Genomic DNA, 22,055 nt, shown 5'->3' on the forward strand with positions numbered 1-22,055 from the left:
GATAGATAGATAGATAGATAGATAGATAGATAGATAGATAGATAGATGGATGGATGGATAGATGGATGGATGAATAAATTGGATAGATACATAGATACATACATGCACAGGAGGGACAGACAAGATACAGAAAGATGATAGAAAGAGATTGATGATAGACAATAAGAAGATAAATAGAGATAGATGATAAGAAACAGACATGAGAGACAGACAGACAAGATAGAGATGATAGATAGATAAAGGAGATAGACAGATAGAGATGACAGAAAGATAGATAGGTAGGTAGACAGACAGACAGACAGGACAGATAGATATAATATATACAAATCAAGTACAAGATCACCTTAGAGAGGAAGGTAGAGAAACCAGATATGCAACTGATAATTATGCACATAATAATTATAATTTCGGGGGTGAAGGGAAACAGTTCAGTGATTCCATTGGCTTGGAAATCCCCTCCACTGAAATCAGATTGGCAATTGCTTTGCAATTTATAGATTTAAGAGTGTTGCCTGGGGTGCTGAGAGACTCAGTGACCTGTTCAATGTTAACAATTATAATAACTAATATTTACCATAGAGCCTACCATATGCCAGGCACTGTGCCAAACACTTTACAAATATCAGCTCATTTGATACTCACAACAACCGTGGGAAGTAGGTGCTATTATTATCCCCATTTTACAGTTCAGGAAACTGAGGCCAAAAGCAGTTAAGTGACTTGCGCAGGGTCATACAGCTACTAAGTCTTCCTTACTCCAGGCAGGGAAAGGGTGGGGGAGGGGTTCCGTCTACTGAGCCACCTGATGACATAATTTTTTTAGAAATACTCAGAAAATAAAAAAAGAATAGGATGACACAAGCAGGATGCCTTTACTGTTGTCTTCTTAAAGGAATACACACCTTCAGAAAAATGTAAATAAGCTATTAACCTAAACCTGGAAGGGACATCACAAATCATCTAATCCAATATCCTGCATTTGACAAATGAGGATGCTGAGGCCCAGAGGGGTCAAGTGACTTGCTATGGCTCCCGACCACCATCCACTGCCCGGCTACAATGCAAACCTAGGGAATCTTGGGAAGCTGGAAGAGACCTCAAGGGTCATCTGGTCTAACTTTTCCCCGCAGGGTGACCTCTTGAGTGTTAATGCTATCTCTCCTTGGCCCCAGAAGGCAGAACTAGGGAGAAAGGGAGGAAGCTGCAGATCAGCTCATCTAACTGTAAGGGGAAAACTGCCCAAAGTGGAATTGGGGCGGGGGTGCCTCATGAGGTGGCGAGCTCCCCATTCCCTCAGGTATTCAAGCTGAAAAGCTGAATGACCCCTTGCCAGATCTGTTACAGTAGAGATGCTTGATCAGGTGAGTTGGACAAGATGGCTAGTTTATGCTGGAACTAATTCAAGCGGTCCAGGGACATAAACTTCAAGGGGATCTATGAATTTGAATGGATAAAAAAATGACGTCCTTATTTCAATATATTTGGTTCCCTTGGTACTTCTATGTATTTTATTGTATGCCCTTAAAAACATTATCCTGAAATGGAATCCTTCACCAGACTGTCAAAAGTCAATGACACAGAACAGGTTAAGAACCCCTGATCTGGTCCAAACCCTTCAATTGACAGATGAGGCAACTGAGACCCAGAGTTGGGAAGAGACTTGCCCAAGGTCACACAGTTAATAAACATTGTGATACAGGTGTTGAACCCAGGCTATGAGTCCAGACTCATCAGTCTTTCCACTGTACCACACTGTCTCGAAATAATTGTTTTTAAGTGTGTGATCTTGTTTTATTTTAACATTTTTGCTTCTGACCACTAAGTTTGAAATTTTTTAAATTAGTAAAACATTTTTTTAAAAACACATTACTGTTTAAAAGACAGTTAAAAAAAATCACCAACATGCCTCTTTCTTTTTCTCTTTCTCACTTTGTATCTCTTCCTCTCTCTGTGTCTTTTTCCTCTGTCTCTCACTTCCTCTTTCCATATATATCTCTCTATCTCTGTCTCTCAGTCTCTTTCTCTTTCTCCCTCCTCTCTCTCTTTCTGTCTCCCTTCCTCTCCCCTCCTCTCTTGGTCTCTGTCTATCTCTCTCTCCCCACTCTTCCAGTAACATCTCTCAAGTTTCCAAACCACAAGAATTTCCAGTCTACAATGGCAGTTAGATAAATAATAACACCTATCCCTAAGGGGGGTCATGAAATTTTCTTCACTGAAAATTTTAAAGAGAAGTGTATATAAATGGAAGTCCCACACATGGTTTCAATACAGGCTTTGAAAAGCCATGTGCCACCGGGACTCCATTGGAGGCTCAATTCCCCCCAAATAATGATAGCTTACATTTCTATAGTTGTTTAAAGAGCACCTTTGGTCTATTGTCTCCCTTTATGCGCACAACAAACCTATATTGTTGGCCCTTTAGGTTTTCTGGTATAAACGAGTTAGCAGTATGGGGAACTCCTGGTGTGATGCCTTCGTCTACCAATAAGCATTAATTAAGCACTTACCAGTCACAGCGCTGGGCCCTGGGAACACAAGCACAAAAATGGAACCAATCCTGCCCTCAAGGTACTTACATTCTATGTATTGGTAGGGGAGTAACTTACGCACAAATGAGTCAATGAGGTAGGGGTGGGGGTGGGGGAAGAGAGGGAAGAACCAGCAACTGGAAGCATCAAGAAAGGCCTCACAGAAAAGGTGACCCCTGAGTTGAGCTTTGAAGAAAGCTAAGCATTCTAAGGGAGGAGGGTGTACAACCCAGATCCCAATGCATGGGTGACCGAACGTAATCCCTAGGGATTATATTTTTCCCATGTGCCACAGCTAAGTTTCAAGAAAAGCATTCGAAGTCATGTCTTCCCAGCTCTCAGCCCAACACCCTATCCACTGAAGCCTACTTTGTCTGTATGTTAGGGCATCTTTATCCCCATTTGCCAGATGAGGACACTGAGGCATAAAGAGGTTAAGTGATTGATCCAGGGTCACACTGCTAGTGCCAGCATGGGGATTCAAACCCAGGTCTTCCTGACTTGAGTACAGCATTCTCTCCACTGCAGCAAGCTGCCTAGGTGGACGGCATAAAAAGATGGTTTACCATGAAGAAGGGGAACAAGAAAAAGAAGTGATACAATGCAAATTATCACACTTTGGTGACTGCATTTTCAGAAAGCATAACAGACACCAATTATTCTAGCTGCTTCCTGATCCAGAAGGCTGATGTTAGAATCTTTTAACATCTTAATACACCATTGTTTTTATGTTTTTATTTTTAAAACAATGACCATTAGGCAAGCTTCCTGGCACTGCTATTCATTTCCACTGCCCGTCCTGCATTTTGGTCCAAATTCATTATTTCCCTATCAATCCAATTAGCTCCTTGTTTACCAATATCTCACATTTAATTTGCAGCCTTGTTCTAAAATCTCAAGAAAACTTTCATGAGTTGATTTTCTCCTCCCTCATTACTACCAAATAATTAGTAGAGAAGCTGCCCGTGATCGGGAATTAAGAAGCCAGGAGCAAGTCGGAGCTTGCTCTCTCTCCCCCAAAAAAGAAGTGACAAGAGACTCTTCTAATTATGAGGAGGCTTTGTTGACAGCCCAGGGGACTCCTGGGACCAGAGGAAGCAAAGAAAAAGAAAGTAAAAAAAGAGAGAGAGACACACACACACCACAGTCGTGTGGCTTATCACATTTTATTATTAAATGCCAAGGTGTTGACGTCTCTCATTTACATAATAATGATTAGATGGATTGGATTTTCTTTTATAATTGGGGGCTGTGGGGGGGGGTGGGGAACAGAATTCCACTGGCCAGCCTTGATGGTGGGTAGCTTTCAGAGAAACATTTTGTAGAGTGTAAATTATGAACAATTTGACTAATGGAGCCTAGATCAATGGTGATGAGCCTCACATGAGGCCAGGGATGAAAATGAGAATTTTTCTCTCTGATTTTCACAATCATAGAATCTCAGAGGTCAATAAATACCTGAAAAGGGATCCCCTCTCAAAAGTCCTCCACTGAGGGGGAACCCACTACCTCTCAAGGCAGTCACTTCTGCTTCTGGAAAACTCTCTTTGTTAGGAGGTTTTCCCTGACATCAAGCCTAAATTCATCTTTTTGAAACTTCTATCCACTATACATGGTTCTGTCTTCTGAGGCCCAAACAGAACAGGTCTAAACCTTTTACACATCAGCCTTTCAAATACTTACAGGCTCCTCACATGTTCTCCCTAAGGTTTTTTCTTGTCCATGCAAAGAATCTTCAGTTTCTTCCACTGGTGCTCCTTTGTTATGAACTCAAGTCAACCACTCTCTTCATCCCACCTGTCCTCTTCATCCCACCTGTCCTCTTCATCCCACCTGTCCTCTTCATCCCAACTGCCCTCTTCATCCCACCTGTCCTCTTCATCCCAATGCCCTCTTCTAATACCTTCTAGACTGCCAACAGCTTCCCAGAACTAAACACAAATACTCCAGATGTGGCCAGATCAGGAGAGAAGATAGCAGAATCGTATCACTTAGGGTCAAAAGCCATGTTCCTCTTAATGTAAGCCAAGAAGTCATTGGTTTTCTTGATTCCCATATCATTATGTTGATTCAATTTGAATTTTCAGTATACAAAACACTCTAGCTCTTTTTAGCTCCAAACTGACATCTAATCACAGTTCTCCTAATTTGCATTTATGAAACTGAAATTTCTTATCCTATGTTTAAAACTTTACACTTACTCTTTACACTTTTATCTTAGTTTTAGACCAATGTTCAAGTCTGCCAAGATATATTTTAAAATAGGTGCTATCTTATTACATTGCCTATATTTCCTCTTGTATCCCTTCTCTTCTTTCTCCCTAAGAGCCATCCTTTATAACAATGAATTTTTTAGAAAAAGAGAAAAGTGAAAGAAGAGAGGAAAACTCAAACATATTGGTCAATATATGAGAAAAGCCTAATATTTTACATATGCAGTGTTCCATGCCCACATACCCTGCAAAGTAGCAAGAGTTGTTTTCAGCAAACAGAATAATCTTCTCATGTCTCTTCTTAGAGCAAGCTTGTTTCTTTGCAATGTCAAAACATTCCTTTTCCATCGTTTTGTGGTTGTTATTTTCATTCACGTTGTTGTAAACATTGTGCATATTATATCATTTTCCTGGCTCTACCAAAGAATTATCAAAGAAAAACTCCTGGTTCTGACAGATTTATGGGAGGATTCTATTAAACTTTAATACTACACAAATTATTCTAAAAATTATTGAAAAATTATTGAAATTATTGAAAAATTCAAATTATTCAAATTATTGAAAAAGAAAGCACACTACCAAACTCCTTTTATATAGTCCTGATACCTAAATATACCTAAAATGAGGAAGGATAAAGCACATTTTTTAAAATGCTAAAAAGTATCTATCAAAACTAAGAGCAAGCATCATAGTCAGTGAAGATACACTAGAAGCCTTCCAGTAATAACAGAAGCAAAGCAAGGATGTCTCCTTTTCCACTATTTTTTTGACTAGGTAAAAGAGACCATTCTTTGCTCCATTTCTTACTTAGCCTTAGTCACTGAATGGGCATTGCCTTAGTCAAAGTGAGATGTGGAAAGACCTTAGCTTAAAAAAGCCAAGGTCTGCCACTGCATCGAGGGCCATCTCCAGTCATCCTGATCTATATCTTCCCAATGGACCCCGATGGCTCTGGAGGAAAAAGTGAGGCTGGTGACTCTGCACAGACCTCCCTCACTTAAATCCAATTTACTTGCATGTCATGGCATCACCTCCCTGATGCCAGTCCTCTTCAAGAACGAAGGACAAATAGCAACAATAACGGCAACAACAACAACAATATTACTTTATATAGTTCCAGCAATGCTAGGAATAACAATAAGACAAGAGAAAGAAATTAAAGGCACAAAGGTAAAGAGGAGATAAAAGCATCTATAGTTGTTGATGACATGACGGTTTACTTGGAAAACCCTAGGGGTCAGCAATGAAACAAATTAAGAAAATACCATTAAAAAAGTCACAAGTTACAAAATAAACCACAAGAATAAACAGAATTTCTTTGTAACAACAACAACATTCAAGAGGCAACAACAGAAAGAGAAATCTCATTCAAAATAATCATAAAATGCAAAAACTATGTGGGAACAAAACACATTAAATCCTTGAATAGATTCAAATACAAAATTTTCCTTAAAAAAATAAAGAACAACTAAAGAGCTCATGTAATATTCAGTATTGGTGGCTGGGTTATGACAATGTTATCAAAAATAATTTTCAGATTTAATGTCGGACCAATCCAAGTACCAAAGAGATACTTTACAGTTAGATAAAATAATAACAAAATTCATTCGGAAGAGCAAAAGATACAGAACACCAGTGGACATACTGAAAAAAGGTAGGAATGAGGGAAGAATAGTACTTTCAGACTTCAAACGATATTTTAAAGCAGTGATCGTCAAAACCATTTGGTCCCGGTTTGAAAAACAACAAAACAAAACAGAAAAGTAGATCCATGGAACAGACAAAATGTGAGAATTAAAAATAATGGAATTTAATAACCCAGAGTTCAATAAAGCTGAAAACATAAAATTACTTAGGAAAGAACTCCCATTTTATAAGAATTGCTGAGAAATCTGGAAAGCCGTGTGGCAAAAACTAGACACAGACAAATTTTACACCATACTCCTCAATAAATTCAAAGTGTTTTGGGTGCCCGAATATTAAAGATCAAGCCATAACAAAAGGAAAAATAAGGAGAGAATCAGATCATATACCTTTCAGAGCTTTGAATAAAAGATGAATTCTTGTCAAGATCTTTTTGAAGCCTGACTCTGTCATCTCATCCATATAATGGAAGCTATCCACTAGTTTTGTGTCATTTTCAAACTGAATGAGCTTTATCTAAGCCACTGAGGATGTTAAACAGCAAGGAGATGTTTAGACCCCTGGGGCACTCCACTAGAGACCTCCTTCCAAGTCAACATGCAACTATCAAGGACTGCTAACCATACTATTGTCCAGCCCCCTTCTCTCCACCTTTTTCAAAAGAAAGAAGGGACAATAATCATTTATAGTGGCCCTACTATGTTCCAGTCACTGTGTTAAGAGCTTGTATAGATATCATCTCATTTGACCCTCAAAACAACCCTGGGAGGTAGATGCTGTTATTCATCCCCATTTTATAGCTGAGGAAATGGAGGCAAAGAGAGGTTAAGTGACTTGCCCAGGGTCACACAGCTAGTAAGTGTCTGAGGCTGGATTTGAACTCAAGTCCTTCGGACTCCAGGGCAGGCACTCTATCCACTTCACTCTTTAGGTGATTTTTCACGTTACATAGATGTTTAATATATGCTTGCTGGATTAGAAGGCACTACTTTGCAGCAATACTTCAAAGGACTCCTTTTTCCTTTCTAAAGGCTATTTGATAACAGAGGCTCACAGATTTACAGGTAATTTAGAGGTCATCTAGTCCTACTCCTTCATTTTACAGATGAAGAAACTGAGGCGTGGAGGCAGACAGTGACAATACTAAAATCACAAAGGTGGTAAACGGCAGAGCTAGGATTTGAATCCAGGTCGTCCGGCTCAAAGGCAAAGCTCTTTCCCCTGAACCACACTATTCACCTATTCAGAACATTCTTCCAATTCAAGGTCATCATGAACATTTTTACCTAGATTAACTTTCTTTCTTCTTTTCACTTGGATCAATTCATGGTATTACCCCTCCCCTCAGAAGTCCCAACATGGGCCACAGAGAGAGAATGGACTGGAAGTGGACCAATCCTGCTTACATGAGGTCATCCAACAAAAGGCCAGATGATCATCTGAGTAAGTTGTAAAAAGGATCCCTGTTCTCGAATAGATTGGGCTGGAGGGATCATATACCTAAAGCTGAAAGGGACCTCAGAAGTCCTCTAGTGCACTGTGGAAACAGGTCTGGAGATGTGAAGAGACTTGGTCAATGTCACACACACAACAGAGGACAGTTAGGATTTTAACTCGGGTTCAATGTTTCATCCCCAACATCCCTTCTGAGAGTGGGATTCTGTGAGCTGTTCAAGGAGGAAAGAGTCTTTAGAGAAGAAACCGCCAGGCAGAGAGTAGCCTCACAGGCTTAGGGTTGGGAGTGAGGTAAGGGGCACAAGAAGGAGAATATCTGGGCACATTCTGGATCAAGGAAGGAAATTTGGCCCAGCAAAATTGAGGTACAGAGGTCACAGATCTGGGCACGAGAGGTCCTCAGAACCTTACAGCCAGGATTTGTCACCGCCACTGACAAATGAAGACGGTATATGTGTGGTATGTGTGTGGGTGGGTGGGTGCTGTGGACAGGGAAGTTTTGCATATGGTTTCTCACAGCAAGAATCATTTTTCTTATCTGCATTTCAATTCCCCATATCCTTAAGCTCTGGAGACCAGAGATCCCTGTGCTTGCTTGGAAGAGAAGGAGATTAATCAGGGGACAGGCTAGGGGGATGGCCCTGGGGAGACCCTGTTCCATCTTTGCCCCTCACTGCTGCCTGGATGTAGGCAAGACCAGGGTTTGAATCCTGACTCTAATAGTTAGGAACCCAGCTGGGTCACTCAAAGCCTTGGTTTTCTCATCTCAGAAATGGGGATAAATCTTTGCTCTCCAGGACACTCTCTGGGTTGTTGTTAGGCAGGGGCTAAGTGGCTTTAGTGTGTAAATGTCAGTTGTTGTCCCCTTTGAGGTCTAAACGTACTCCCCACCCCCTACCCTCCCCCCATACAGGTAGAAATAAATGCTCCATGAAGGAGCACATGTGCCCAATTAGTCCAGGAGTTTGCCGAGTCGGGGCTCCCCAGAGAAGGCACCTAGCAGGGAGAAGCAGCCGGTGAGAGATTACAGTCTCAGCTCCGCCCCTCGGAGTGAAGAAAGTGAATTGATTCTCCAGCTGGTGCAGATCTTGCAGACCTGTTGTTTCCAGATACTTGATTACAAAAGGGAGTTTGGAATGGGAGGCCAGGGCTATACAGGTGACCAGACCACCCTAAAGTGTCTGTCTTCTTTAAGGCACCAGCATCTTGATGTAGGAGGCATGTTGGATTTAGTCTAAGTTCAAATCCTGTCTCTGATCCTTACTAGCTAGCTGTGTGAAACTGGGCAAGTCACTTAAATTTCTTTGTGCCTCGGTTTCCTCGTCTGCAAAATGAGGGAGATTAGACTGCACCAGAAGAAGTCCAGGGCTTAGAGCTCTTAGTCAAGTATAAACAGATAATGCTGATGAGATACCCAGCCACCAAGGTACTATTCTCTGCTTCCTTCCTGACTCAAGTCACAGAAACCTGGAGGTCCACCCCTCCCCACAGCTCCTTTCTTCGACTAGATGGTTCCTCCAGAACCTCCCTTTTAAGCACAGCACCTAGGCCAGTCATGTCTTCACTCCTCTCTAAACTCGAGTCACCAGACTTCCTCAACCATACCCCTATTCCACTACCTTCCCTCCAACCCCTACAGATTTTCAGCTCCTTTTTATGTACTGTCTTCTCTCATTAATATGTAAGCTTCTTGAGGACAGGAAGCATTTATCTTTCTGCTTGTATTTCTATTCCCAGCACTTAGTGCAATGTCTGATGAATATTAAAATGCTTGTTAACTTGACTCAATGGCCTCCAATGTTCTTTCTAGCTAAGTCACATCACTTCCCTGTGCCTCAATTTCCTCATCTGTAAAATGAGGGGGGTTAGACAAGCTGACCTCTAAGGTCTCTTCTGACTTCAGACATAAGATCAAGTGCTAGAGATAACAAGATAGTCCATTCCTGAGACACTCAGTAGAAGCAACAATGTCCATATACTGGTAGAGAAGGCATAGTGAAAGAACACTGGTCTTGCAGTAAAAAAAAAAAAAATTCTGAATTCAAAGTCTACCTCAGATACCAGCTATTTGACCCTGGGCAAGTCACTTCCTCTCTGTAACTCAGTTTCCTCACCTCAAAAATAAGAGGGTTGGATTCTAAGGTCCCTTCAGACTCTATGTTTATGACCCTAAGTCACTCCCCCTCTCTGTACCTCAGTTCCCCCATCTGCAATACATGGCAGTTGGAGCCAATGATCCCCACAATCCCTTGCAGCTCTAAATCCTATGATCTCTCTCCATCCCAGTTGCAGGATCCATAAAAGGGAGATAATACTTGCTGTTCCTTGATTCAACAGGGTTGTGAGAAAGCGCTTCGTAAAACTTTAAAGTCCTAAAAAAACTTTTTTTTTCTTTCCCAAACACACTTGTGATTTCATGAACACAGGATGCTCCCAAGGAGGGACTTCCTCTACTGGCAGAGTTCTGTAAGCATTTTTTACAGCATGAGGAAGCTGCTTGGAGAGCTCACAGGTAGTTTGCCCAGGGTCAGATGCCTAGGATGTATTAGATGCACCACTTGAGCCTGGGTCTTCCTGAATCTGAGGCTGGCTATCTACTTACTGTGCCAGCCTGCCTCTCCATGAAATCTGTGATTATTCCCCCCCCCCACCCCGCATCAGAACCTCTCCTCAATCTAGCCCCCTTCATGCCTTCTCATTCTATTCCCCTCAACACTGAACTCCCATCTCTAATCTCTGTCTTTGCCCTGTCTCCACACCTAGATCTTTCTTCTCTATTCTACTTTCTGGATCCTTCAAGAACTCTGTCCGAATCTCACTTTCCTCATTTCTCCTGCTGCTTACTCCCCCTCTCACATTACCTTCCATTGACTATATGTATGTGTATATATACATACATACATACATACATATGTATCCCTATATGTATACATGTAGCCCCATATGTATATATGTGTGTGTATATCTTGGATATTCGTACCTATTTCCATGTCATCTGCCTCATCAGAATGTGAGCTCTCTGAAGACAATTCCATAATGGAAAATGATATCCACATCCAGAAGTAGAACTGTGGAGTCTGAATGCAGATCAAAGCATACTATTTTCACCTTCTTTTGTTTTATTTTTTCTTTCTTGTGGTTTTTCCCTTTTGTTCTGATTCTTCTTTCACAATATGACTGATATGGAAATATGTTTAATATGACTGTACATGTGTAACCTGTATCAGATTGCACGCCGTCTTGGGGAAGGGAGAGGTAAGGGAGGGAGGGAGAAAAAAGTTTGGAATTCAAAATCTTATAAAAGTGAATGTTGAAAACTTTCTTTATAAGTAATTGGAAAAATAAAATACTATTTAAAAAAAAGAATGTGAGCTCTCTGAAAGCATGGCTGACTTTTGCTCTTCTTTGTACCACCAGTACTTAGCACAGTGCCTTAGCACATAGGAAATGCTCACTAAAAGGTTGTTGACTGAATAGCCAATAGTCTACTACTTGGTCTTGATGACTAGGGAACTCTTTCTGAGAAAGTATCTCCACCATCATTCTGAAGCTCCCCTGCACTAGTTAAATATCTTTTTTAAAAAATAAAAACAAAAACAAACATTTGCTAAACACCTATGCGCCAGGTGGGCAGCTAGGTGGTACAGTGGATAGAGTGCCAGACCTGGAGTTAGGAAGACTCATCTTCCTGAGTTTAAATCAGGCTTCAGATAATCACTAGCTGTGTGCCCCTGGGCAAGTCACTTAACCTTGTTTGCCTCAGTTTCCTCATCTGTTAAATGAGCTGGAAAAGGATGGCAAACCATTCCAGTATCTTTGTTAGGAAAATCCCAAATGGGATCACAAAGAGTCAGACCCGACTGAAACGAATCAACAGCAACAATAAAAAATTCTATTCTGCTTAATTCACTATCACAATGAAGTGAGTAAATACTAATTAGATTGAGTAGGGGTATCAAAAATTATCTTCACACAACATCTTATCTACATATAGTAACACGGTGCTAATATTCTCTTGGAGAATACATGTGACTGATATAGGCACATGCATCAATATTTGTTAAAAAGCTGTCAACTAATAAGTCAATTAGCTAAAGTCTATTAATTAATTATTAATGAAGCTGATTAATCGAGAAGATCAGAGAATATAGAGGGTGAAGGGACCTTGAGTATTCTAAAACAACTCTATTGGGCATATTCAGAAGGCTTTCTTCTCAGGCCCAGAAGGGTCGCACCAGTAGGAGAAAATATTCAAGATTGGAATAATTGAGTAATATATGCCCCTAGGACATCAAGGATGGTGACACACTCTGCTTCTAGTTACAATGTTCCCCCAAGGCTTCCTACTAGAGTTTTCTTGTTTTTAATGTGCTAATAACTTCTAATGGGAGTAAACAGTTCCATAGATCTTATTGTTTAGATACCTAGATACTTACTAGCTGTTTGACTCTGACCAAGTCACTTCCTCAGTTTCCCCAACTGTAAAATAGGCATAATAACGGGTTTTTGTCAGAATCAAATGAGATAATAATTGCAAAGCCCTCAGCTCAGTGCCTGGCACATTATGCGTTTTATAAATGCATATCCCTTTCCTCATAAACAGTTATATTTTAAACAAATTGTATCACACAGCCCAAAGATAGCAATGTGCTATTTTTCTTTGTATATATCATTATGTGAATTTCTGCATAAAGAACATAGCCATACACATAGTTAGGCAGTAAATATTTATTGAGCTCTTACTGTATGCCACGTACTGTGCTAAGAATTAAGGATACAAAGAAAGGCAAAAGACAGTCCCAGCCCATAAGGAGCTCACAATCCACCAAGGCCACTTAAATGTATGTGTGTGCATGCATATAGATATGCACATATCTATAAACACATATATGTGTACTCATTTATTATGTATACAAACCAATACCTCTGTGACTTTGCCTAGCTTACATGACCTGACTGTACCATCTGTAAAAGGTTTTGCTTGAATATGCATATTTGTTACAAAGTGTTTTTTTCATTCTAATTTTTTCTTTCTCAATAGTGAGTGATGGGAGAGAAAATAAATATCTGTTAGGCAGAAAAAAATCACATTAAAAAAATAAAGCAGTTCCATCCTAGATCAGATGAAATAATATTTGTAAAGCACTTTGCACAGTGTCTGGCACACAGTAGGTGCTTAATAAATGCCTGTTCCCTCCCTGTGATATATATAATATATGTGCATATATAGTATATATTATATATATAGTATATGTATGTATACATATACATATAAATATGTGTGGTTACATCCTATCTGTTTTTCTATATCTTGTGACTATTCAGTAGTATGTAAGCTCACAGAGGTTGGGGATGGTTTCATTTAGATCTCTGTATCCCTAGCCCATAGCTGGGACCTCATAAAGGTTTTTTTTGGGGGGGAGGAGACACATGAATATGTATCAATGTATAATACACATTTACATGCACATATACACATTTACATGTGTGTGAGCATGAGTAGAAATAGGCGTGTATACACGCACATGTTATATATGTGCATATATGTACATATGTATGTATACATTGATACAAAGTTATGTGTCTTTCCCCTCTGACCTTTATTAGGCACCAATTATGTGCTAGGTGCTAGAGATACAAAGAACAATTATATGTAAATGTATACATAATATATTTATATATTTCTTGTTCAGTTGTTTTAGTCATGTCTGACTCTTCATGACTCACATCTGGGGTTTTCTTATAACTCTTATATAGTGGTTTGCTACGCCCTTCTCCAGCTCATTTTACCGATAAAGAAACTGAGGCAAACAGGGCCAAGTGACTTGCCCAGGGTCATACAGCTAGTCAGTGTCTAAGGACAGATTTGAACTCAGGAAGATGAGTCTTCCTGACTTCAGGGTCAGAGTTCTAACCACTGCACCACCTAGCTGTGTTGTACGTATGTGTATGTGTGCATATACACACATGGATACATATATAGATATATGTCTATGTGAGTGTGTATTGTATGTATATACACACATATTCCTTTATTAACATATATACATATAGTGTATGTATATATACATATGCATATATCTTTAAGAAGGGGGTAAGAATGACTTAGATCTGAATAGATTTCTAGGAGGTACTGTTTTGGGCTCATCCTCTGAGGTTTAGGACTAGGACAGAACTACAAAAGAACCCTCCAAAAAAAAAAAGGAGACATCACAAGTGTATATATGTGTGTGTATATGTATGTGTGTGTATGTGTGTGTGCTTGCGAGCTCTCACCAGAGTGCAAGCACACATAGGGATAGCATGGTTTAGTGTTAAGCATTAGACTTGGATTGGAGGCAGATTCTGACAATGGGTCAATGGAGCAATCACTTATGTGCCTCCAGTAAATAATTTACACAGCAAGACTTACTTATTAAGTTGTAGAAGGTTGCTGGGAGTCCCCTCCCCCCCCCAAAAAACCCCCGATGATGAAAGCATAGATCCTTAGCATATATTCGGGGATATTAAACAGGGGAAAGAGAACTGACTTGGAGTCAGGTGGGAGCCACGTTTGAATTCAGACTCAGACATTTATTTAACTACTGTAATGTAGTGATCTGACAAAGAAGGACCAGTTATAGAAGTTATCATTCTCATTTGGTTTAAAAAAAAAAAAGGCAAATGGGGATAGAGGAGGGAATAAGAATCTCACCATCCCACTCCATCGTTGGGAGGAAATGTGTGTTGTCCATTTTAAATTTATTAGTACAGAAAGAGATAAGAAATTTGAGCTAATCAAGGAAGCAAAAACCTCTCAGATTAATTGTGGCCACTGAATAAATAGGAAATGGTGAGGCCGAGGGAGATAGAAAAGATCTTTCTTCTTTCTTCTCATCTGTAGATCTTTGAAGCCAGAGGCAAAAAGATTCCTAGTGAGTCTCATCCCATCCTATCAAATCTTCTGCAACTTATATAATCTTAGAGAGAGCTGCCTAGGGCACTCAGAGGTGAAGTGACTTGTCTAGAGTCACACGGCCAGAAGGTAACAGACACAGAACTGGAGCCCAAGTCCACTTTGCCCCTCCATCCGCTTTGCTGTGCTGCCTCCAGTGGCAGAGGATAACATTTTAAAATGCTATTTCCTTAACATCAGCCCACTATGGATCCTCTGAATGGGCAGCCAGGCTCCCTCCTTCCTTCTAGGATGTTCTCACTGTTTCCTTCTGAACAAGAACCCCCAGTGACCCGGTGAATTTCCTTTGATCAGGAGAAGAAGGCTAATAGCCAGAAGCTATTTCATGGTTCAGTGGGAAGAGCTCTGGACTTGGAGGCAGTGGCCCTATATTCAAATCCTGCCTCAAACCAACCCTAATCTCTCTGGACTCTGCTACCATAGCAACTATCTTCACTGGTCCCAACTTGAACACCACTCTTATGCCTCAAGACAAGAATCCCTAGATCTCTGGGCTTGCCCAAAAGATCTACTCTCTAGGTCTTTGTGGGAGACTTCCTGTTTCATTATAGAGAGCAGGGAGAAAGCCTTGGATTTGGACCAAGAAGCCCTGCCTTTGAGACTTCAGACTTTGTACTCAGTCATCTCAACTCTCTCAGCTGACTCAGTTTCTTCACTTGTGAAAGAGTAATGATGCTATTTATAGTACCTACGACTTACCTCTGGAGCAGCTACTTGGTGCAACGGATAGAGTGCCTGGCCTAGAGTCAGGAAGACCTGAGTTCAAATCTTCTCAGACAATTCCTAGCTGTGTGACTCTGGGCAAGTCACGTCACCCTTTTGGGCTCAGTTTCCTCATCTGTAAAAATGAGCTGGAGAGGGAAATGACAGTATCTCCAGTACCTCTGCCAAGAAAACCCTAAATGGAATCAGGAAGAGTCAGACAATACTGAACTACTTACCTCACAGGGTTGAGGTAAAAGTGAATTAGTATCAATAACTAACATATACATAGAGAGCTGTACACATTATTTCTATGGAGCCCCTCACATCAGCCTTATAAGGAGAATACATTATCTCCATTTCACAGATGAGGAAACTGAGGCTGACAGACGTTAAATAAGTGACTTGCCTTTGGTCATATAAGTAGCGTATCCAGTGAGATTTGAACCCAGCTCTTCCTAACCTCAATCTAGTAGGTTATTTTAATGCACTACAGAAATGAAGAAAAAAAAATTACTGCAATTGCCACATGCTGCCCCTGTGTTTTTTTTAAAACCCATGCTCCTCTCCTTTTTTTTTATAAGGTAATTGGGGTTAAGTGACTTGCCCTGGGTCACACAGCTACTATCATGTATCTGAGGACAAATTCGAACTCAGGTCCTTCTGACTCCAGGGCCAGAGCTCTACCCACTGTGCCACCTAGCTGCCCTTTCTCCTTTTCTTTCCTTGGGCCTGCGGCGAGATGGGAGTAACTCAGACCACTTGGACCCAGGGTTGTGATTGCCAAAACACTGGACTTGGTCATCAGCTTGTGTGCCCTTGGGCAAGTGACTTAGCTTCCCTAGGTCTCAGTTTCCCAATCTGTAAAATTAGAATAACAGACGTATCTTCTTTAAAGGGTCATAGTGAGGTTCAAACGAGTGAGATATAAATGTTAGCCATTAATATTATCAGCAGCAGCATCAGAGTAATTCCTGGGATGTACTTCCTCCTCATCTCTGACTCACAGAACCTTTTTTTTTTCCTTTAAGGTTATATTCCACTCCTTTTCCATAAAGCCTTCCCTGATTCCCTTCCCCAAAGTCGTTCCTACTCCTTCCCTCTTCGATTTTCTTTGTTCTATTTCTACATTTTGTGCTGGCCCAATCCAATGTAAGCCCTCAGAGGGCAGGGGCTTTGTTTTTGTCTTTGCATCCCTAGCACCTAGCCTATACTTGGTGTCTTAAAGAGGCGTGTGGGGGGAGGGCCACAGGGAAGTAGGGTCTTTTTTCTGACTCGGGCTTACTCCACCCCCACCCTCCATTCCAGCTGTTATGACAGATCCAGACCCTCTCTTCATCTCTAAAGGTCCAACAAAAGTTGTTCCCCCTTCACACACATCCTTTTCTCTGCAAATAGGAAGGAGTCTTGGAGCTTCTGACCCCACTTTGGTCCCAAAGTCCCTCATCCTTGGATAAACACTGAGCCTCCAACTCAAAGGCACCGCTGACACCAAAAATGGCCTTTTCGAGTTTAGAGTGGCAGCAAAATTCAGATTTCCTTCCCTCCCATGACCCTGTGGAAGGAGGAGACAGTAGTCTGTTACCTCGTGGGATCTCTTGCTCCCCACGAGCCCCGGGGGACTCATGTGCTCTCGGTCCAACCTTGAATAGAGCTTTGGAGGTGGCTACAATCACAGCAGCCTAGATTTTGAGCTGGAACAGGCCTTGTCAGCCCCTTCATCCGGCCCAATCCCTTCATTTTACAGAAAAGGAAACCGAGGCTCAGAAAGTTTAAGTGATTTGCTGAGTAGGATGTAAGGTCCTCGAGGACAGGAAGTGTTTCACTTTTGTATTTGGCTCCCCAGCTCGAGACACAGTTTGGCACATAGTAGGTTCCTTAAAAATGCTTTCAGCGATAGAGAGCTCAAGGTCACACAGTGAGTGGCAGAGCGAGGGTCCCCTGGTTCCAAATGTTGCGCGCTGCCCGGTCAGTCCCCAGAGTTCTACATACACCCGCAACCCCATACAGAGCCTGAGTCCGAACCCTGATTCGGCGCAGGTTTCACTTCCCCTCCTTCCCTCCCTCCACCGGCCCTGGCTCCCCTACCTGGTGCTGTCGGAACTGGCTGCCCGTAGGTGCCTTGCTGCCTGTCTCTGGTATAGATGACTCGAACTCGCGCGCGGCTTGGCCCCGGGGCTGGCTGCACTGGCTAGCCTTCTGTATCTGGGCCCCGGGCCCCAGACTCGCGCGGGACCCCACCCCACCCGTGCCCTCCTCTACCCCTGCTGGACGCGCGGGCTAGCCGGAGGTTAACCCTTTGGCTGCCGGCGGGGCAGAGGAAGAACCCTAGTTAGGCAACGGGGCGCGCGCTGACGCCCGCAATAGCCAGTCTGGGGAGACAGGGGCTGGGGGCGGGTGGGGGCTGTGGCCGAAGGGCAGACAAGAAGGTCGGATCGGCGAGGCTGGTTATAAGGGACTGCAGGCGTGGGGTACAGGAGAGGGAAGGGGAGGGGGGAGGGGGAGGAAGGAAAGGGAGGGGGAAGGGGGAGGGGAGCGTCCGCTGCCGCCGTAGCAGGCATTAGCCGCCTTTTCTAGCCTGGCGGGCTGCTAGCGCGGGACCGCTTTACGCGCCCCAGGCGGCCCGAGGAGGAGAAGGAGGAGGCGGCGGGGGAGTGGGAGGAAGGCCAGAAGTTGCCAGCGTCCGGGGAGTAGGCCTGAGGTCCCCTCCCACCGGCCTCAAGCTCCCACAGTCCCGTTGGGGAGCTCGGGAACTGCTGCCCTCCCCTGACCTCACCTTACTCGGCCCTGCCTAGCCCAGCTCTGGCTACGGCGAGTTCCCTGCCAGTCCCCGAAGGGCTTGCTTCTGGGCGCAGGCGGCGATGCTAGTGCCCGGCGGGGCAGCGAGGTTCATTCAGTTCGATCTCAATTCGATCAGCAATTATTTTGTACCTACTAGATGCCAGGCTCTGGGCTAGGCCCGGGGAGAGAGAGACAAAAGCGAAACGGTTACTACCCTCGAGCAGCTCACAAGACAAACTGGCAGGCAGCGTTCCCTGGACAACATCCCAGATAGAGTAGCAGTCCAGCCTTTCCTGGTGGATCTCTCATGACAAGGAGCTCACTACCTAACGCGGCATCCCATTTAACTTTTGGATGTTTCAGTCAATCAACAAAGGGCCTGAGGAGGCCGGACACTTAGCTAGGTTCTGGGGATACAAAGAAAAAAACAGTGCCTGCCCTCCTGCAGCTTTCCTTCTAGCGTGGGAGAGGAGCATTGAGGTAAATCGAGGCTAGACAGAGTATTAACAGTAAGACTCTTGGGATGAGGGTGATCCCGGAACCGATCCTTGGAGAAATAACGATTATTGTCAATTCAATACAACAAATATGTGTTATAGAGGGGAATTCCCGCTCCACTGGAGCGCTGTTGGAGGACAAAATAAATCTCGTGACCTGAGGGACCCTTTTGTGTGTAAATGTGCCCGTAGTGTCTGGGAAATTGACTAACAAAAGAACTGAAACAAGAGTTGCCAATGGGCGTTTGGGGCCCAGAGGGCCCGAAGTCCCACCAGAGAGTGACTGCACGTGGGACAGGGCACGTCAGACGAGCGCGAGTCCGTCTCTTGGAGGTCGAGTGTTTCAAATCGGTCTGGATCTCATTTTGTGGCCCTATCTCGTTTGCGTCTAGGCATTACCTCAACTTTGGAAAGCCCTTCGCACCCGCGCGTCTTTGTACTAGCGTTATTTCAAATCATAGATTGTGTCTTATTTTGTACTTGTGGATTGAATCACATTGGACGTGTTGTTGCGAATTTTGTGATGTTATCTTCGGTATCTCTAAGTGTTGCTACATTGTGTGTTTGTGGGGCGGTGAGGAGTAATTCCACGTCTGGGCTAGAGGCACGTTTCCCTTTGTGTGACGCGTTGAGAAAAATGTGGGACCAATATATAAAATAAGAGAAGCCCTCGGAGGAGTTTTCCTCGCTATTAAAAAACACAGGTACGGAACACCAACGGTAAAGCACTCTCTAAAGCGAAACAACTGCAATCTCTCTTTAAGAGCGATATAAACATGAGGCTATTATTCTTACAATTATTTTAACCAGGACCTATGAGTCCCTCCTTCTGTGAAGACTCCAGATACGGAAATATAGGTTGTTGTTTCTTGAAGATTATATATATAGATTTAGAGCCGGAAGGGATCTAGTAAAAAACCTGTCATTTTTTCTGATTGCACGCCGGTCTAGAGGAGGTGGGGAGATGAAAGAGGAGAGAAAATTTAGAACTTAAAATTTTATGGAAGCGAATGTTGAAAACTAAATTAATTAATTAAAACAGAAGTAGTTGCTTTAAAAAAAAACCTGTCATTTACAAACTAAATGAGGAAGCTAAGGCACAGAAAAAAACTGATTAATTGGCCGAGGTAATACAGCTAAGTGTCTGAGGTGGGAGTTAAACCTAGATCCTCGGGGACCCCAAGTCAGCTACCGTATGCGTTATTTTTAAAATTAAATGTAAATAATAAAATTATTAAATTTATTTTGTTATTTATGTGATCTCCGTTCGAATGTAAGCTTCTTAGGGACAGGGACTGTTTTTGTTTTTTGTTTTTTGGGTTTTTTTGGCCTTTCTTTGTGTTCCGAGCTCCTAGCACAGTGCCTGGTACGTAAGTATTTAATAAACGCTAGTTGACCGACTATGGTAGATTGGCATTTACTCTGCCGCTTGTCTTAGAGAGTAGCCTAGAACCCAGAAAGGTTAAGTGACTGTCTCTGGGTCACATAAATGTGACCGGTAGATGTCAGGGATTGGGTCTGAATACAGGTTTTCCTATTCCAAGGCCGGCTGCGCTAGCCATTGTATCACACTACCTTTGTTCATCGCCATTATTTATACATGGGGGGTGGGGTGAGAGGAGAGATTAGTTTCGCGCAATGAGTTATCTCACCTGTCTGAAACGGGGATAAGGATCTAGAGTCTTGACTGGTTGCATCTACCCGGTATATCATTGGGCTGGGCGCTTCTCTGCTTTTCTGGACGCAGCGGGCCCAGACCCCAGTCTGCAGCTACCTGGAGGCCATGGACTACCGCTGGCCCCTGGAAACCACTCTGATCTGGCTCAAACCATTCACCCCGCCCCTTTGGCTGCTTTCTTCTAGAACTAGGTGATTCACCACTCCACCCCCACCAGCCCCAGTGAGGAGGAAGTGGAGGAGGGTGACGGTAATTGATTAAATGAATGAATGAACTAAAGAAGGGACTTCGGTTGGGGATGGCTGCTTAGAACTAGTGTGTGGCCTTAAGCAACTATTCCGCCTTCTCGAGTGTCTGAGTTTCCACATCTGCAGGAAAGCATGAAGGATCCCCTAGCTACAAATGCTATGATGTTGGCGCCCCTCCTGGCCTCATATTCTCTCCAAGCTGGGGCGAATTGGCCCTTAAGAGCTCTTGAGCTCACAGCCCAGCGCGTTACGTGACAAAGGCAGTCCTTAAATAGTGCCTGCTTCGCCGTATCTCTGTCAAAGAGTCCTGAGCTCTACTCCCGGCTCTTGCACTAGAGTTAACTGTGGAAGTCACAAAAACAAGATGAAAGAGATAGAGAACCGACCTAGGAGTCCGAAAAAAGTGGGTTCGAGTCTCGACTCAGATTGATAAAGGCAGTTAAGACCCTGGGCAAATCACGTACCCACATGCCACTCACAGATGACTGAGATGGCTCCTATCTGCATTTTTGGAAGGAATTTCCTCTCGGGATTTCCTCGAAGCAATGAAATAGCTCTTTTCGTTTTTTTGAAAAATGAAATATTTGCAAAAAAAAATAAAATATTTGTATGGAGCTTTAAAGCATTGCAAAGTGTTTTATGTACATTATTATCTCATTTTATCCTCACCAAAGAATAAAAGGGAGGCTTTGTTATCTTCCTTATTTTACAAGGCAGGAAATTGAGGCTCAGAGATGTTAGGTGACATTCAGGATCGTAGTTAGTTCAGGTCACCGACTGGATTCGAATACTGGTACTTCTTGCTTAATTTCTCTGAGACTCTATTTTCTCCTCAGGCAAATAGGAAAACAACCCAGAGACTCCAATACGTAAACAACAACCTTCTTTGATATGGAATAAAACAGTTTCTGAAGAAATGTGGTGTCGCACTGAGCACAATGGAGGGGAGAATGAATTAATAAATGAATGAAAAAAGTATTTATTAAGCCCTGGCCTTGTACCAAGCACTATGCTAAGTGCTGCCGCTCCAAACACAAAAGCATCCCTGCCCTTAAGGAGTTTACATTCTAATTGGGAGAGACTACACGTTTAGGAGATTGATGGCTAGGGAAGAGTATTTTGTTTTGGAAAACTGGGGGGGGGGGGGTGAGGTGGAGCCAAAGGGAAAGTTATGTAATTGTTTTTCAGTCGTTTCTGACTCTTTTGGAACCCCTTTTGGGATTTTCTTGGCAAAGATACTAGAATGGTTTGCCATTTCTTTCCCCAGCACATTTTACAGATGAGGAAACTGAGGCAAACAGAGCTAAGTGACTTGCCCAGACTCACACAACTAGCGTGTGAGCCACATTTGAAC

General features: G+C 42.7%; 1 protein-coding gene across 2 annotated transcripts in view; it reads right to left on the minus strand.

Annotated features, from left to right (window-relative positions):
* Positions 1-20,563, minus strand: part of LOC114029525 (tumor protein p73) — a 208,105-nt gene extending 187,542 nt beyond the window's left edge. Inside the window, exon 1 of one of the 2 annotated variants that reach the window (XM_027844004.1) lies at positions 20,428-20,563. The gene's annotated coding sequence lies outside the window, so the exon portion shown is untranslated. Of the gene's footprint in view, positions 1-17,585; positions 17,706-20,427 lie in introns of those variants that run through there. The other variant, XM_027844003.1, reaches the window with a different exon arrangement.
* Between the last annotated feature and the right edge of the window lie 1,492 nt (positions 20,564-22,055).

This window comes from Vombatus ursinus, unplaced genomic scaffold (genome assembly GCF_900497805.2).
Source record: "Vombatus ursinus unplaced genomic scaffold, bare-nosed wombat genome assembly UNPS02014932.1, whole genome shotgun sequence".
Taxonomy (NCBI): Eukaryota; Metazoa; Chordata; class Mammalia; order Diprotodontia; family Vombatidae; genus Vombatus; species Vombatus ursinus.